Source organism: Lolium rigidum, chromosome 6, assembly GCF_022539505.1.
Source record: "Lolium rigidum isolate FL_2022 chromosome 6, APGP_CSIRO_Lrig_0.1, whole genome shotgun sequence".
NCBI lineage: Eukaryota > Viridiplantae > Streptophyta > Magnoliopsida > Poales > Poaceae > Lolium > Lolium rigidum.
Genome location: NC_061513.1, coordinates 284870378 through 284885041, shown reverse-complemented (window position 1 = coordinate 284885041; position 14664 = coordinate 284870378).

The window sequence follows — 14664 nt, the reverse complement described above, 5'->3', positions numbered from 1 at the left end:
CTGGAATGTACCAGGAATAAAGCTAAGAGTAGTTGACCACCAGCGGAGGTGATGATGCAATACAAATGTACCATATGTATTGTAGTGTGTACTAGTTAATGAGTTGTAATTTTCATACAATAAGTGAGTTTGCATACTCACACTACTTATGGGTATTGTAATAAACCGCTTATGTATGTATATACATGGTATATGTTTTGTATGATTTGGATTTGCTTCTTGATTTCCATTGCGTGACTAGTTCTGTGCACAAAGTTGAGCTCAGAAAACTTGCGCATGGAGTAACTATGAGTACCACTTTGTGTTACAGAGCTAGGGGGTGATGTCGGGAAAGACGGGAGAAGAGAGCGAAGCTCAGCGCCTCGAGCGTGAGGCAAGACAGAAGGAGGAAGCAGACGCAGCAATAGTTGCAGGACATCAGTTTCCACCACCACTACCTCCGATGACGCAACAGAACTTTCTGCAGTACATGCAGATGTTGGAGGAAAGGCAACGTGCAACAATGGAGTAGCAGAACAAGTTATTTCAAGAACTACTGCATCAGAACAGGGCAGAGAGGCCTGAAAACCAAGGAGTTACCTTGTCGGACTTCCAGAACACCAAGCCTATATCCTTTGCATACGCACCTGCGCCAATGGATGTGGAGGATTGGCTGATGGACACCGAACGAAAGCTTAAGACCGTTGGATGCACAGAGGAAGAGAAAGTAAGGTATGCGACACATCTATTGTGTGGACCCGCCGCATCTTGGTGGGATAATATAGTGGCAGTACATCCAGTTGGAAGGGTATTCACATGGGAGGAGTTCAAAAAGAAGTTCAGGGAATCCAATGTTCCTGAAAGTGTGATGGAGCTGAAACGTCGGGAGTTTGAGAACCTCGAACAGAAGGATAAAGCAATTCTGACCTATGTCAGAGAGTTCTCAGGGTTATCCCGATATGCAGTGGATGAAGTGAGTACCGAGGGCAAAAGGAAGAAGAGATTCATGAGAGGATTGAATCCGTCTTTCAAGATGCAACTTAGGATGTTGAGAGCAACGGAATTCCAGGAGTTGGTTGACGCAGCAATCACTCTAGAGGATGACTTTAAGCAAGTGCAAGAGGAGAAGCGCAAGAAGGCAAAGTTTGAACCGAAGAAGTTTGTTAGCAACAAACCCAATACCAACTTGACCTTCAAGCCCAGATAAAACCCCAAGAACAACAGGAGAAACCCAGGATCCCAATTTATGGCAAATATCATCTGCCGTATTTGTGGACTTAAAGGACATTACTCAAAGGATTGCCGCTGGCCAAAAGTGATTTGTTATGGTTGTCGCCAGGAAGGGCATATGCTGAAAGATTGCCCTAACAAAAATAATGGAGGAGGAAAGTCAGGAGGAGGGAGTCGGAATGGAAATTCTGGAGGGAGCTGGAAGAACAAGAAGCCCTTCGGAAAGCTAAATTGTACCAGCCTGGAGGAGGTGATTAACTCGGACAAGGCTGTCATAGGTACGCTTCAGATACTTACTCATCCTGGCAAAGTACTTTTTGATACTGGTGCAACCACATCATTCATTTCTCAGCAATTCATCATCAAACATGGGATAAATTGCACTAAGTTAGAAACACCCATTACCATATTATCTGCGGGGGGAACGATATTAGTTACCCACGTTAAACAAGAGCAGGTCATCATGATCCGCAAATGTGCGTTTGACGCAGACTTATATGTCCTACCCATGAAGGACATAGATGTCATTCTTGGGATGAACTGGTTGGAAGAGAATGGAGCCATGATAGATTGTGCTGACAAGACAGTGTCTTTAAAAAGTCCCGATGGAGGGAGGATCATATACCAAGGAGACAAGCATACCCAGATCGAGGTTGAGTTACAGCTTAACAGTATGAAGGAGGTGAAACTAGAGGATATACCAGTAGTCAATAGATTCCAAGATGTTTTCCCGAAGGAATTACCTGGAATGCCACCAGACAGAGAGATAGAGTTTACAATAGACCTAATTCCGGGAACAACCCCAATTGCCAAAGCACCATATAAGATGAGACCAAAGGAGCTTAAGGAACTCAAAAAACAATTGGATGACTTGGAACAGAAAGGATTCATACAAGAAAGTATATCACCTTGGGGATCACCAGTAATATTTGTGGACAAAAGAGATGGAGGCCGTAGGATGTGCGGAGATTATTGAAACCTCAACAATGTTACTATCAAGAACAAGTATCCACTACCCAGAATCCAAGATTTGTTTGACCAAGTCAGAGGAGCAGGAGTCTTCTCCAAAATAGATCTAAGGTCAGGTTATCACCAGATAAAGATCAAGAAAGAAGATGTTCCGAAAACTGCTTTTGTTTCAAGGTATGGACATCATGAGTACTTAGTAGTACCTTTTGGATTGACGAATGCCCCAGCAATATTCATGAACCTCATGAACAAGATATTTATGCCCTATCTTGACAAGTTTGTCATCGTGTTCATTGATGATATCTGGATATATTCCAAGGATAAAGCTGAACATGCAGAGCATCTCGGAATAGTGTTGCAAACACTAAGAGAACATCAGCTCTATGCCAAATTCAGCAAGTGTGAATTTTGGCTAGACCAAGTGGAATTTCTTGGACATGTGATTAGTAAGGATGGGATCGCAGTAAACCCAAGCAAAGTAGCAACAGTTTTGGAGTGGGAAGCACCTAAGAATGTCAAGGAAATAAGAGGATTCTTAGGAATGGCAGGATATTACCGGAGATTCATAGAAGGATTTTCCAAGATAGCTGGACCAATGACCAAGTTATTAAGGAAAAATACACCTTTTGTGTGGTCAGATGAGTGTGAACATAGTTTTCAAACTCTGAAGGAGAAGCTAACAACAGCACCTGTGTTAGCAGTACCAGAAACTGGCAAGGATTACACGGTGTATTGTGATGCATCCAAGCATGGATTGGGATGTGTTCTCATGCAAGATCGAAAAGCGATATCTTATGGATCAAGACAACTAAGACCTCATGAAGTCAATTACCCTACACATGACTTAGAGTTAGCAGCCGTAGTGTTTGCACTGAAAAGTTAGAGACATTTCCTTTATGGAGCTAAGTGTGAACTTTATACGGATCACAGGAGTCTCAAATACTTTTTCACTCAGAAGGAACTGAACATGAGACAGAAAAGATGGCTTGAATTGATCAAAGATTATGATTTGACCATCAATTATACACCAGGAAAGGCTAACGTTGTAGCCGATGCCTTAAGTAGGAAGAGTACCGGAGGAGTTGAACAAGAACTACCAACGGAGTTGAAGAAGGAAATAAGTCAAGCACAGATACAACTCTGGGAGAAGGAAGCACATGATGGATTATCAGATTTACAAGTTGCAGAAGAGTTGAACATAAACCTGAAGAAGGAAATTATGATGGGTCAGTTGGATGATCCATTTATTGTGGAAGAAATACGAAGGATTAATGAAGGAAGGCCATCAGAGTTCAACCTGGGCGAATCTCGATTCTTCTGGTTTCAAAGGAGGATTTGTGTTCCAGATATCGCTAAAATCAAGGAAGTAATCTTAAAAGAAGCCCATGAAACACCATATTCCATTCATCCTGGAAGTACGAAGATGTACATGGACTTAAAGGAGTTGTTTTGGTGGAACAACATGAAGAGGGAAATTGCCCAGTATGTGGCAGAATGTCATACTTGTCAAAGAGTGAAAGCTGAACATCAAAGTCCCGCAGGACCATTGCAACCTCTACCAATTCCGGAGTGGAAGTGGGAAGAGATAGGAATGGATTTTATTACTGGACTACCCATGACAAATAAAAAGAAGGATATGTATGGGTAATCGTGGACCGGTTGACTAAGAGCGCACATTTCCTAGCAGTGAATCAGAAGGATACAAGTGAGAAGCTTATAGATCTCTATATCAAAGAGATTGTGAGCAAACACGGAGTTCCAAAGAAGATAGTATCAGATCGAGGATCTGTGTTCACATCTGCCTTTTGGAATCAACTACATGATGCTTTAGGATCCAAGCTAGATTATAGCACCGCCTATCATCCTCAGACGGGAGGACAAACCGAGAGGACAAACCAGATACTAGAGGACATGCTTAGAGCGTGTGCATTGGATTTCGGAGGATCATGGGAAGAACACTTACCTTTAGCAGAGTTTTCGTACAACAATAGTTATCAAAGCAGTATCAAGATGGCACCATTCGAAGCTTTATACGGAAGGAAGTGTAGATCACCCATATGCTGGTATGAGGCAGGATCGAGCAAGGAGTTTAACCCTGACTATGTGAAGGAGAAACAACAGATCATTGATGTGATCAGGGATAGACTGAAGATAGCTCAAAGTCGACAGAAAAGCTATGCAGATCAGAAGAGAAGAACATGGGAACCAAAAGTTGGAGACATGGTATACCTAAAGGTTAGTCCAATGAAAGGTCTTCAGAGATTCGGAGTGAAGGGAAAACTCAGTCCAAGATACATCGGACCTTTCAAGATATTAAGTCAGAACCGAGGGTTAGCCTTTGAATTGGAGCTATCGGGAAAGTTAGCCCAGGTACACAATGTATTTCATGTGTCACAACTTCGAAGAAGTTTGAAGACACCAGATGAGCCACTATCCCATGAAGACCTAGATCTTCAGCCAGATTTGACCTATATCGAGAAGCCAGCCAAGATTCTGGAAGAGAACTGGAAGAAACTCCGAAACAGAGCTATCAAGTATTGCAAGATACAGTGGAAGCATCATCCTGAGAGGGAAGCCACCTGGGAGAAAGAAGAGGATCTACGGAAATCATCTCCAGAACTATTCAGGTATTACCAACCACAACTTTGGGACGAAGTTTTCTTTAAGGGGGAAAGGCTCTAATATCCCAGGATTCGAGACAATTGCGGTGTAGAATTAGAAAAGGGTTGTGCATTGCATCGCAAAACTAGGGAAGATTTTGCGCTTAATTGCATAAAACCTAAGAGGGAACAAGTTTCTCTCTCGACACCAGCTAGGGTTAGGGTTTCGAGAGTGCGACAAACTTGGACATGATCTCTTCTGAAATTAGGGTTTTGAGAAGAGAGGGGAACCATTGCATCTCATGTATTAAGTTGCATGATTGAATTTGAAATGAGTTGAGTTGAAACTCAAACTCCAACAATTCATAATTCAAACAATTGTTTATTCAAACAATTAATATTTCAAATAAGAATATTATAATATGATAATACAAATAAGAAAAGAACACAAAATTCATCACAAATAGCTCATTAGAGAAAAATTGAGCTTTATTGATCATCACACACAATTTACATTGTCTTTACATTATCCAAACGAATTAACTATTACATAACCATTTCAGAAATGGTAAATAAAAAGAAAATGAAAATTCCAAAGTATAAATGAACTAGCTAAGACTAGAATTCTTCATCTTCTTGATTTTCTTGATCAACAAGTTGAAGGATACATCCATGATCATCTTGATGATACATGCATAAACAAAAATCAAACAGAAAATCATATTAATCCAAGTGGCAGGCAGGTCAGTAAAGAAAATTGATTTGGAGAGGATAATATCAACTCAGCCGAGCTGATCTTCAGCACACAAGTACCAACATGAGCAGTGCAAGCAGCTCACAAGGTGAGGTGCATGTGCAACAGCACATACACACAGAGAAGAGTCACCACAGAACAACACCCTATTGTCGAGCAAGGAAGTGACCAGAGGCCAGTATATATGCTTTTCAGCCACCAAAACCCTAGATTCCATCGACACAATAAACTAGCAAGGTAAGAACTACTAGAACAGCAAGAACAGGAAGAACACATACTAGCCAGAGCCACCCAGCAACCAATCCACCAAGGATAGCTTGCTGTTGATCAAGAACATGGTGTAGGAGCTCACAGTGATCACAAGCCAGAGGAGGAGAAGGGCAATCACATCACCAAGAGCACATAAACCTCTACAGCAACACAAATTCTAGGAGCTGGAGTGAGGTATACCCAAATCCATGAGCAAGATCAGTTTTTCTCATAATACAAGCATGTGCATCACACACACACAAGCCATAGGGTAAGATTACCCTGTTTGCATCATCATTTGGTGCTAAACCATTTGATGCTGGCAAAATATGGAATAAGCTAGTAGAGATTAACCCTAGGGAAGAATTGGTCAAGCCAAGTGTATCACCACTGAAGCAAACCAAAGAATCCAGCAAGGATTTGATCCATATCTAGCCTAGCCCAACTCACCTAGCAACTAGTGGTTTATTAAACCATCAGATATATATAGAAAATATATTGTCTAATTGATTTCCAACACCAAAAGCTGCTGGCAATCCAAAAAGGAACACCCAACAAGCATCTATTAATCCCCAGCAAGCCAACAGAGAGGGGAGCTACCCAAAACAGTAGATGATTACTGCTAGGGTCACCTCAACCACAAAACCACCAGGCCAAACACTTGTATCATCACCCAGATGGGTTCAGAAGAGGAGCTAGTGTTGGAGATATGCCCAAGAGGCAATAATAAAGTGGTTATTATAATATATCTTTGTGTTTATGATAAATGTTTGCATACCATGCTATAATTGTATTAACCGAAACATTGATACATGTGTGTTATGTAAACAAACAAGGAGTCCCTAGTAAGCCTCTTGTATAACTAGCTTGTTGATTAATAGATGATCATGATTTCATGATCATGAACATTGGATGTTATTAATAACAAGGTTATATCATTGGTTGAATGATATAATGGACACACACCCAAATAAGCGTAGCATAAGATCAAGTCATTAAGTTCAACTTGCTATAAGCTTTCGATACATAGTTACCTAAGTCCTTCGACCATGAGATCATGTAAATCACTTACACCGGAAGAATGCTTTGATTACATCAAACGCCACTGCGTAAATGGGTGGTTATAAAGATGGGATTAAGTATTCGGAAAGTGTGAGTTGAAGCATATGGATCAAGAGTGGGATTTGTCCATCCCGATGACGGATAGATATACTCTGGGCCCTCTCGGTGGAATGTCATCTAATTAGCTTGCAAGCATGTGAATAGTTCACAAGCGATGACATACCACGGTACGAGTAAAGATTACTTGTCGGTAACGAGGTTGAACAAGGTATGGAGATACCGATGACCGAACCTCGGACAAGTAAAGTATCGCGTGACAAAGGGAATCGGTATCGTATGTAAATGGTTCATTCGATCAATAAGTTATCGTTGAATGTGTGGGAGTCATTATGGATCTCCAGATCCCGCTATTGGTTATTGGTCGGAGAGGAGTCTCGACCATGTCTGCATAGTTCACGAACCGTAGGGTGACACACTTAAGGTTTGATGTCGTTTTAAGTAGATATGGAATATGGAATGGAGTTAGAATGTTGTTCGGAGTCTCGGATGGGATCCAGGACATCACGAGGAGGTCCGGAATGGTCCGGAGAATAAGATTCATATATAGGAAGTCACTTTCCAAGTTTGGAAATGATTCGGTGCATTTATGGAAGGCGCTAGAATGTTCTAGAACCTTCCGGAAGAAATCACCATGGAAGGTGGAGTCCCGGTTGGACTCCACTAACCCTAACCAGCCAACCAAGTGGGAGGGTGGAGTCCATGGTGGACTCCACCACCCTGGCCGGCCAAGGGAGAAGGAAAGGGAGGAGTCCCTGTCCCCCTAGGTTTCGCTCATATGGAAAGATTTGAATTGGGGTCTTATTCGAACCTTTGGGCAAACCCTAGGGAATCCACCTATATAATGAGGAGGAGAGGGAGGGGGCCGACCACACCAAGCCAGCCACACCAAGCCAGCCGCACCACCCAAGGGCTCCCAGGCCGGCGCCCCCTCTCCCCAAACCCTAGCCGCTCCCCTCCTCCCGCTTCTCCCGTAGTGCTTAGGAGAAGCCCTGCCGGAGATCTCCACCACCACCGTCACCACGCCATCGTGCTGTCGGGATTCCGAGGAGGATCTACTACTTCCGCTGCCCACTGGAACAGGGAGAAGGACGTCGTCATCAACACCGAACGTGTGACCGAGTACGGAGGTGCTGCCCGACTGTGGCACCGTCAAGATCTTCTACGCGCTTTTGAAAGCGGCAAGTGATCGACTACATCAACAACGAGATCTAATCTCGTAGGCTTTGGAATCTTCGAGGGTTAGTCTCATGATCTTCTCGTTGCTACCATCTTCTTGATTGGATCTTGGCTTGTTATTCGTTCTTGCGGTAGGAAATTTTTTGTTTTCTATGCTACGAATCCCATCAGTGGTATCAGAGCCGTGTCTATGCATAGATTGGTTGCATGAGTAGAACACAATGATTTTGTGGGCGTTAATGCTTTTGTTGTCTCTTGTTATGTGTACTTTGCATCTTGCGGGATGGTGGGATGAAGCGGCCCGGGCTAACTTTACATGACCGCGTTCATGAGACTTGCCCCACGCTTGACATGCAACTTGTATTGCATAAGTGGCTTTGCGGGTGTCTGTCTCTCTCACCATAGTGAAGATTCAATTTACTCTTTCTATTGACAACACTAGTATCACCGTTGTGGTTCATGTTCGTAAGTAGATTGGATCTCACTCGAAAACCCTAAACCACGTAAAATATGCAAACCAAATTAGATGCGTCTAACTTGTTTTTGCAGGGTTTGGTGATGTGATATGGCCATGATATGATGATGAATATGTATGAGATGATCATTATTGTATTGTGGCAACCGGCGAGAGCCTTATGGTTGTCTTTATATTTCATGTTGAGGTATTATTTCAAAGTAGTTGTAATAGTTGCTACATGGGAGAACAACCATGAAGACGGCGCCATTGACCTTGACACTACGCCGACGATGATGGAGATCATGCCCGATGATGATGGAGATCATGTCCGTGCTTTGGAGATGAAGATCAAAGGCGCAAAGACTAAAGGGCCATATCATATCACATATGAATTGCATGTGATGTTAATCCTTTTATGCATCTTGTATTGCTTAAGATCGCGACAGTAGCATTATAAGATGATCCCTCTCACTAAATATCAAGATAATAAAGTGTTCATCCTTAGTATGCACCGTTGCTAAGACTTGTCGTTTCGAAGCATCACGTGATGATCGGGTGTGATAGATTCTACATGTGCATACAACGGGTGCAAGCCAGTTTTGCACACGTGGATACTAAGGTTGCCTTGACGAGCCTAGCATGTACAGACATGGTCTCGGAACACGGGATACTGAAAGGTAGAGCATGAATCATATGAATGATATGATAAACACTTGGAGTGTTTGCCTTTGAAGCTACATCTTTTCTCGTGATGATCGGACTTGGTGTAGTGGATTTGGTTCGTGTGATCACTAAGACAATGCGAGGGATGTTGTTTTGAGTGGGAGTTCACCTAGTTAATTTAAGAATTAAAATTGAACTCAATTTATCATAAACTTAGTCTAAACTCTTTGCAAATATGTTGTAGATCATGGTGGCCCCCACCATCAATTTTAACCAGTTCCTAGAAAAAGAAAAGCTTAAAAGAAATGGTAGCAACTTCACCGACTGGTTCCGTCATGTGAGGATTTTCCTCACTGGTGGAAATCTGCAATATGTGCTCGAAGCACCGCTAGGTCCCCCACTACCACCTGCAGTATCTGAGGATGTAAAGAATATTTACGAGACTCGGGTAACTCGGTACTTGATGTCTACGCACGCTTCTATTCCTGTAGACAGTGTTGGGCCTCCAAGAGCAGAGGTTTGTAGAACAGCAGCAAGTTTCCCTTAAGTGAATCACCCAAGGTTTATCGAACTCAGGGAGGTAGAGGTCAAAGATATCCCTCTCAAGCAACCCTGGAATTATGATACAAGAAGTCTCTTGTGTCCCCAACACACCTAATACACTTGTCAGATGTATAGGTGCACTAGTTTGGCGAAGAGATAGTGAAATACAAGTAATATGGATGATTATAAGTAGTAATTGCAATCTGAAATAAAAATGGCAGCAAGCGAACATGTAGCAGAACTTGTTGGAAACGGTTTTTCAATGCTTAGAAACAAGGCCTAGGGATCATACTTTCACTAGTGGTCACTCTCAACAATGATATCATAAAGGAATATAAATATAAGCACTTCATTATGCTATTCTGAACTACTCTCTGGCTGGATAACGAACACTAATTCACCGTGTAGGGCTGCAAAAGCAAACCTTAAAGATGTATTCCCAAGTACTAATAAACACCCCGCGTTGTACTTTGAGCATTCATAGGCGGTACTAACACACCACAATTTCATAGAGACATCCAACTCAAATCATAATTCAGTGAACAAGTATTCTGTGAAATATAGCCTAAGAGACCCACACGGTGCACACACTGTCACCTTTACACACGTGGGACAAGGAGTCTCCGGAGATCACATAAGTAAAATCCACTTGAATAGCATAACGACATCTAGATTACAAAGCTCATCATATGGATCTCAATCATGTAAGGGAAAGCGAGATAAACCACATAGCTACCGGTAGAGCCCTCAGCCTCGGGGGAGAACTACTCCCTCCTCATCATGGGAGACAGCAACGGCGATGAAGATGGCGATGGAGTCGATGGAGATGGATTCCGGGGGCACTTCCCTGTCCCGGCGGCGTGCCGGAACAGAGACTTCTGTCCCCCGAACTTGGCTTCGCAATGGCGGCGGCTACGGAACTCTTCGTGGAATATCGTCGACTCTGTTAGGGTTTTCGGAGACGGAGGAATATATAGGCGAAGGGGCGATGTCGGTGGAGTCCCGAGGGGCCCACCCCATAGGGTGGCGTGGCCAGGGGTGGGGCCGCGCCCCCTAGGGTGTGGCCGCCTCGTGGCTCCTCTTCGTCTCCTCTTCGGTGTTCTGGAAGCCTCCGTGGAAAATAAGACCGTGGGCTTTTGTTTCGTCCAATTCCGAGAATATTTCCTTGTAGGATTTCTGAAACCAAAAACAGCAGAAAACAAGAACTGGCGCTTCGGCATCTTGTTAATAGGTTAGTCCCGGAAAATGCATAAAAATGATATAAAGTGTATATAAAACATGTAGGTATTGTCATAAAACTAGCATGGAACATCAGAAATTATAGATACGTTGGAGACGTATCAAGCATCCCCAAGCTTAGTTCCTACTCGCCCTCGAGTAGGTAAACGATAAAAAGAATAATTTCTGAAGTGACATGCTACCATCATAATCTTGATCAATACTATTGTAAAGCGATATGAGATGAATGAAGTGATTCAAAGCAATGGTCTATAGTTTGTTAACAAATAGATAATGACTAAACAACTCGAATCATATAGCAAAGACTTTTCATGAATAGTACTTTCAAGATGAGCATCAACAAGTCTTGCATAAGAGTTAACTCATAAAGCAATAGATTCTTAATAGAAGGTTTTGAAACAACACAAAGGAAGATTTAAGTTTCAGCAATTGCTTTCAACTTTCAACATGTATATCTCATGGATAATTGTCAACACAAAGTAATATGATGAGTGCAAATAAGCAAGTATGTAAGAATCAATGCACACAGTTGACACAAGTGTTTGCTTCTAAGATAGAAAGAAGTAGGTAAACTGACTCAACATAAAGTAAAAGAAAGGCCCTTCGCAGAGGGAAGCGGGGATTACTCATGTGCTAGAGCTTTTATTTTGAAAACATGGAAACAATTTTGTCAACGGTAGTAATAATTATTATGTGTTATGCATAAAACATCCTATAAGTTGCAAGCCTCATGCATCGAATACCAATAGTGCTCGCACCTTGTCCTAATTAGCTTGGATTTCCATGGATTATCATTGCATTACATATGTTTCAACCAAGTGTCACAAAGGGGTACCTCTATGTCACCTGTACAAAGGTCCAAGGAGATAGATCGCATTTGATCTCTCAATTTTGATAGATCTCAACTTGAGGACATCCATACCGGGACAACATAGAAAACAGATAATGGACTCCTCTTTTATGCTTTAAGCATTCAACAACAGATACTATTCTCATAAGAAATTTGAGGATTAATGTCCAAGCTGAAACTTCCACCATGATACATGGCTCTGGTTGGCGGCCCAAAGTTCTTCTCTAACAATATGCATACTCAAACCATTCAACTCAAGGCAAATCTCCCTTACTTCAGACAAGACGAACATGCATAGCAACTCACATGATATTCAACAAAGGTGTAACAGTTGATGGCGTCCCCAGAAACATGGTTACCGCTCAATAAGAAACTTATAAGAAATAAGATACATAAGCGACATATTCATTACCACAATAGTTTTTAGGCTACTTTCCCATGAGCTATGTATTGCAAAGACAAGGAATGAATTTTTTTAAAGGTAGCTGCTGTTGACGCGGCAGGGATTGCAACGGCGCCAGAAAGTAGCTTCCTTGTGACGGTAAAGCACACGTCCGTTGGGAACCCCAAGAGGAAGGTGTGATGCGTACAGCAGCAAGTTTTCCCTCAGTAAGAAACCAAGGTTTATCGAACCAGTATGAGATGAAGGCCACGTGAAGGTTGTTGGTGAAGGAGTGTAGTGCGGCGCAACACCAGGGATTCCGGCGCCAACGTGGAACCTGCACAACACAATCAAGATACTTTGCCCCAACTTAACAGTGAGGTTGTCAATCTCACCGGCTTGCTGTAAACAAAGGATTAAACGTATGGTGTGGAGAATAATGTTTGCTTGCAAAGAACAACAGAGAACAATGATTGCAGTAGATTGTATTTCAGATGTAAAAGAATGGACCGGGGTCCAGAGTTCACTAGTGGTGTCTCTCCAATAAGATAAATAGCATGTTGGGTGAACAAATTACAGTTGGGCAATTGACAAATAGAGAGGGCATAACAATGCACATACATATCATGATGACTAATATGAGATTTACTTAGGGCATTACGACAAAGAACATAGACCGCTATCCAAGCATGCATCTATGCCTAAAAAGTCCACCTTCGGGTTAGCATCCGCACCCCTTCCAGATATTAAGTTGCAAACAACGGACAATTGCATTAAGTACCGTGCGTAATGTAAACAATACAAATATCCTTAGACAAAGCATTGATGTTTTATCCCTAGTGGCAACAAGCACATCCATAACCTTAGAACTTTCTCGTCATCGTCCCGCATTCAATGGAGGCATGAACCCACTATCCGGCATAAATGCCCCCTCTTGGAGTTACAAGTATCAACTTGGCCGCAGCCTCTACTAGCAACGGAGAGCATGCAAGATCATAAACAACACATATATGATAGATCGATAATCAACTTGACATAGTATTCCATATTCATCGGATCCCAACAAACACAACATGTAGCATTACAAATAGATGATCTTGATCGTGATAGGCAGCTCACAAGATCTAAACATGATAGCACAAGAGGAGAAGACAACCATCTAGCTACTGCTATGGACCCATAGTCCAAGGATGAACTACTCACGCATCAGTCCGGAGGCGGGCATGGTGATGTAGAGCCCTCCGGTGATGATTCCCCTCTCCGGCAGGGTGCCGGAGGCGATCTTCAGAATCCCCCGAGATGGGATTGACGGCGACGGCGCTGTTGTCATCCGAAACCCACCGGCGGGCAGCGACGGTCAACACCGTAGAGCCGGGAACAACCTAGAGCTGCGGCTGGCTGAGGTCCCTCCGAGCGACGGCCCGCAAAGCACTTCTGGTCACACGTCCGATGCTGAGTGCAAGGGCGTGCCACCTGACCTATACCTGGTCAGGAAGGTGATGGAGATGCCTCGCTTAGTTTCCTGCATGGCATACACGTAAACATTAAATACGAGCCTCGATCGGCTCTCGGGTTATCCCGTGAATCAGCTCGAGGAGCCGATCCACCCATGATTCGTACGGGGTGCACGAATATATGGTGGTCCTGCTTGATCAAGATAAAGCTAATGAGATCTACGACGATTTAGGGTTTTCACCGCATAATCGGATCATCCTACTCCAGGTTGGGCCTCGCAGCCACGCAGGGTGATCGTAAGCCGATCCTAAACAAGGCCTAAAAACCAACACGAAGTTGATCCCCGGAACATCCTGTTTAGGACTAGCAAACGACACCCTACGTGCCGCTGGATCCTCCACCCCTTTGTAAGGCCTAACTATTGCAGATATTAAACTAATCCTTGTAAAACAAGGAGCAATCGTAACGGATCAGATCTACTAAATAATGATCAAGCGGGTGCCGCCCCCACACCTGAGATAGGTGTGAGGGCGGCTAGACATGCAAGGGTTGCACTACGCTAGCATGTTACGCGAAGAACTATGCTAACCCTAACACATCTATGATAACTACGTTGCTCGCCATCAACAAGGCTTCAGTACGAGCAACGCATGAACAACGTGGAGCTTAGTGCTGCCTAGATCGCAAGATGCGATCTAGGCAGCATGTCGCTTACCGGATAGAAACCCTCGAGACGAAGGAGTTGGCGATGCGCCGAGATTGATTTGTTTGGGTTGAACGTGAGTTGTTGTTTATTCCATAAACCCTAGATACATATTTATAGTCCAGGGGACTTTCTAATTTAGGCGTGCACCTAACCGTGCACGGGTAAAACTCTAACTTTTAATCTAAGATACAATCTACCATAATTAAAGATACACGGGCAATCCAGCCCAAACTCCCCGTGCAAGGCCGCTTCAGAGATCTTCCACGTGTAATCTTCCAAGCCCATCTCTC